This window comes from Chrysochloris asiatica, unplaced genomic scaffold (assembly GCF_000296735.1).
Source record: "Chrysochloris asiatica unplaced genomic scaffold, ChrAsi1.0 scaffold00142, whole genome shotgun sequence".
Taxonomy (NCBI): Eukaryota; Metazoa; Chordata; class Mammalia; order Afrosoricida; family Chrysochloridae; genus Chrysochloris; species Chrysochloris asiatica.
The window spans coordinates 5,070,527-5,075,962 of NW_006408660.1; positions in this window are offsets into that span (position 1 = coordinate 5,070,527).

A 5,436-nucleotide genomic window follows, 5' to 3' on the forward strand; every position below is an offset into this window, starting at 1 on the left:
ATGTTCATGGCAGTACTATTTCAATATCAAAAATATGGAGACAGCCTAAATGCCCATCAATGCAGGAGTGGCTAAACAAACTATGGTACATACACACAATGGAATACTATGGAATGCTGAAGTGCAACAATGAATCTGCGAAGCACCTCAAAATACAGATGAACCTGGAGGACGTTATGCTTAGTGAAATTAGCCATTTACTCAAGGACAAACATTTATGAAACCATTATTGCAAACACTTTAAGAAAAGGTTTTCAGACTAAAACAAACATTCTTTGATGATTATCTGGGGTAGGAGGCATGAGAAAGTAATTCACTGGCTAGAGGGTAGGCACGGATTGGCTTAGGTGACAGGGAGGGCAATATACAAGAAAAGGGAGGAAGGCCGAAGAATGATGAAGACAGGTAAAGACACAGGGAGGTTTGCATGGTCTAAAGGGAGCTCTGGTAGCGTAGTGGTTATGAATCGGGCTGCGAGCCACAAGATTGGCAGTTCGAAACTACCAGCTGATCCACGAGAGAAAGATGAGGCTTTCTGCTCCCGTAAAGATTTACAGCCTTGGAAACCCTGTTCAGGGTCGCTATGGGTCGGAACCAACTCGACGGCACTTAACAACAACAACAAAGGACATATTGGTAAACAGTGATATATACACAGCTGTGGAACAACAAACAGTGTTCTTTGCATAGATACATGGATAGAGACACAGCATGAATGGGTAAGGGAGGAAGAGTGGGATGCGCACATATCCCACTTTTCCTCCCTTACCCATTCATCCTGTTTCAATCCAAGGAGCTCTGGTAGCGTAGTGGTTACGAATTGGGCTGTGAACCTTAAGGCCAGCAGTTCGAAACTACTGGCCGCTCTGTAGGAGAAAGATGAGGCGTTCTGCTCCCGTAAAGATTTATAGCCTCGGAAACCCTGTATAGGGTCGCTATGGGTCGGAATTGACTCGACAGCACTTAACAACAACAAAGATTTGTAGCCTTATAAACCCTGTACAGGATCACTGAGTCGGAACCGACTCCACGGTTAACAACAACAATATACATATTTCCACAAATATGTAAGGGTTTGAAAGAGGATATTTTGTGCACAAGTATTTACCTAGCCTACAAATAGAACTATGAATGTGGTAGAGCACACAGTGGGCAAAATGATGAAAACTTCCTAGACATTATCAACCATCTTACAGTAGTGAGTTACTGGGCTCAAGACCATCGTCTTAGGGGGTACCATGGTAAATTGGCATAACACAGTCCACAAACACAATGTTCTACTTCCTATTTGAGTAAGTAGCATCTGAGATCTTAAAATAGCAGGAGTGGGAAAGAGAATGACTGTGTGCTTACAGCCAGGAGGCAGGTTTGCAGAATGTATCCTCTGTTTGTTTAAATGATCATATATTCCTGAGTGCTTTTGTGTATATAAAAAACAAAACAGAGGGAAGAGAAGCAAGCATTGTTGAATGATGATGCACAGATGAGACTGGAATCACTGCAATGAAACAGTGAGTGTAAAAACAATGCTCTCCTGTGTAAACTATCACTCAAGTCACAATTAAAACTTTGAAAAAAAGAAAGAGAGGCAACAGCAGAGGCAGTGGCATGGAGAGACAGAACAGCTTCCAGCCGTAGGCCTATGGACTAAGTAAAGCTGAGTGCCTGTTAACAGGAGACTGGCTTGAAGAATGTGCCATTTGGTCTTTCACAGACTGGCTAAAAGAACTTTGTTACAAGTGCTCTGGCAGGGTAGAGGCCAAAGGATATTACTGAGAGGCTGAAAATAAAAATGAGGCATGCCTGCAGTATGGCAGACAAGAGACAATTCTGACTGGAGAACTGCTACATCCTATTGAGTTGATTTGGATCCTGAATTGTACCCTGCACATTTCCCTAATAAACCCATAATCATAAGTATTGTTATGAAAAAAAATAGCATGAGTGGCTATCTAAAGTGCAGCTATTGGTCTCTCCATGTGCAGAAGAAAGAAGAGTGATTAGAACTGAAAGGGCTTGGAATCAATTAGTCCAATGGACTAATGGAACATGTGAACATCAGTCTCCAGGACTCTGAGACCGGAAGAACTAGACAGTGTCCAGCTACCAGTACCAACTGCTCTGAAAGGTATCCCATTAGAGGGTCCAGTATAGAGTGGAACAAAACTCAAGATTATTTCATAATAATAAATGAGTTTACTGGTGAGAATGAGACTGGAGGAACTATGGTCCACAACAACCCTTCAGGTCTGGAAAGGGATTTTCCCTCATGGCCCAATTGTCAACCAAGCATTAAATTGGTTTATGGACAACAACACAGTAATTTCCTAAGGACACAGTTGACAAGAGAAGGGAAGGGGAGTAGAGTGGAAATAGGAAGAACAGGGAGGAAGCAGGATAATTGTTGTTGCATAGAGGGAATTGCAATATTGAGATGAAACAGAGTGTATGATTTGTGGAATGCAAAACTGATCATTTGGTCTATAAACCTTCACTCAACTCACAACAAAAATTTTTTAAAAAAGGAAATAAATAGTCTGGTGCAGCATTAAAAAAAGAAAGATCCAAATTCCTGTCCTCTCCCTGCATACAGTCCGGAGATACCTCCAAAACCCTGTCTGCATCCTCCAAAAACTGCTTCTGTGCCACTTTCTCTCACTGCTCTCCTATCTCCACCCTTTCTAAGTCAGTGGCTCCCCAGCCTTGTGACTCTCAACAGCCAGATCTGCACCCCACCTCACAGAGGCTCTACAAAGTCCCAGACAAACTCCACCATCTCCAGCCCCAATCCCAAACACTGAGCTAATGTTTATAGTCAGTTTGCTAAAATGATCAAATTGAAGTAGAAAAAAGACAATGAAGCAACATCCCTAGTACTAACGTATTTCTAGAGAAAGCAGTCCATGTGCAGCTGGCTGGGCACACAGCACAAGGTCAGAACAAGGCACAAAATCTATGCCTAAAAAGGTGGTGACAGCTGAGGTCCCCACGCCTCCTGGGGCTCAGCTAGTCAGTGAACGAGCGCCTACTGTGTGTCTGTCTCAGCAAGGTGGGAAAAGTGAAAGGAGCCCCTCCATGAGACAGACTGATACACAATCAGAACAACAGACTCAAACATAGGCCACACTATCCACAAGCTCACCATGAGCAGGAGCCAAAGGCAACCGACAACAACACTGCCATCTAGGGCCTGGGGACATATCAGTGAGTGAGGTGAGTCCTGTCCCTGCCCACCTGGAACTGACATTTGGGTGCAGGGTAGGGGTGCATATCATAAACACACACCAAGTCAGTCATACAAGGTGGTCAATGAAGGCTTCCTGAGGAAGTAGTGTCTGACCTGAGACCAGAGGATCCATGGAATGAGGCCAACTGGGGGTACAGTAAGGCAGACAAAGGGACCAGCATAAGGTCAAAGGGCTGAGGGTAGGGCCAGGCTGGCATGGCTACAGCAGGTCACACAAGAGAAGACTGGTGTGAGATTAAGTGGGACCAGAGGCTAGTGGCCGGATGAAGCAGGGCACCTAAGACGGGAAGAGCTAGGGCTGGAAGGGTCTGGGTTTGGGGATGACAAGATGGGGCTTTCTAATCACAGGATCTGTTGGTGGCTGTGCTGAGAACAGTCCGCAGGGGAGCCTGGGCAGAAGGCAGGAGGAAAGAGAGCGAAAAGAAGCTGGAAAAGGCATTATCTAGAAGGTGGAACTACGGAACCTGCTGATGAGCTGAATGGGGTGGGAGAAGAGGAGCCAAAGGGTGTAGACAGAGGGCATTGGCAGGCTAGAGGGGGCTCAGCCTTCGGGTTGTGTGAGGAGGTGGGAAAGTTGGGGAATCTATCAGTGGATATGAGAAATATCCTGGAGACAGGAATCTGCCCAGGAGAGCCTCAGCGGTCCAAGCGTCTAAGTGTCTTAGTTATCCATAGCTGCTCAGAGGCCCAGGCATCTAAGTATCTTAGTTATTCAGAAATACCAAAAGTGGGTGGTTTTAACAAACAAAAATGTATTCTCTCACAGTTAATGAGCCTAGATGTTTGAATTCTGGGGAGGTCTTTCTGTATGGGCTCTAGGAAAAGGTCCTTGTTCCTCAGTTCCTGGTGTGGTGTCTATCTTCCCTCATCTTGGAGTCCTACCTGAATGCTGTCTCACTAACACAACAAAGGAAACCTAGCCCCCAATGGGATTATGTTGTGGTCAAGTGTCCTGCATAGTTGCTCTGAGTCCCCCAGCTCCTGTCTGAGGTCATCTGTTGGGGTGGGAGAACAGTGGAGAGCAACAACAGAACTGATTGGAAGGTAGCCCAGTTGCAGAGGGCAAGGAGACCAGGCCTTGTAGTGGGTCATCCTGAGAAGTATCAGCCTAGGGGTGCTGGTTCCCCTGCCCTCCTGTCATCACAACGGTTCCAAATGGAAGTGAACATAAACACAGTGGGTCTCAGCTCAGGGCCACCTCAGGAGGTAAGCATCAGAGCTGCAACGCACACCCAGCAGTATTTGGAGGGCAGAGTCTCTATATTGCTGGTGCCAAAGATTCCAACACTACCCTCCTGGGGACTCCAACTATTCTTTCCCAGGGCCCCAAGGCCCCTATTCCATGACTACCGTGTCAACTGATAGCAGAGAATATCAGAAAGACGTTTATTTGTGCTTTATTGACTATGCAAAGGCATTTGATTGTGTGGCTCATAAAAAACTTTGGGCAACATTGTGAAGAATGAGTACTGCAGAACACTTAATTGTACTCATGTGAAACCTGTTCATAGACCAAGAGGCAGTTGTTGGAACAGAACATGGGGATACTCAGTGATTTAAAATCATGAAGGATGTGCGTCAGGGTTGTATCTTTCACCGTACTTTTTCAATCTGCATGCTGAGCAAATGATTCAAGGAACTGGATTATATGAAGTAGAATGTGAGAACAAACAAGATGGCGGATCGGGTGGACGTGTAGCAGAGAGCTCCGCCAACAACAACACAGAATACCCGACCAAGCAGGTTCAGGGGATGGTCCCAGAACTCTAAATCACATATAAAGGACTACTTAGAAGGTTGGAAGTCTCACAGCTGGGGGAATTTATGGCAGAAGCAAGAAATCTATTGCTTTCTAGTCCGGGACTCTCGGCTGCTCCAGGAGCCACCATCTTGGGCGAGACCACATGGAGGAAAGATCTGAACGGCCACAGACGCCTGGCAGAACCGCTGAGATAAAGGTGTGGACATTCTTTTCCTTTGGTATCTGTTAATTGGTCCCCTGCTGTCTGTGCACCTCCATTCTGGTGACTATAGGGGTGCCTGAGCTAGTGGGGACCCCAGCCCCACCCTCGGTGGGTTCTACTACGCAAGCGCACAGATCTCCTCGAAATTTAAAGAGACAGTTTCCAATTAAAACCAAACGGCCACAGCCGGCCCTGAACTGTTTCCAACTAGAAAAAAGGCCTGAA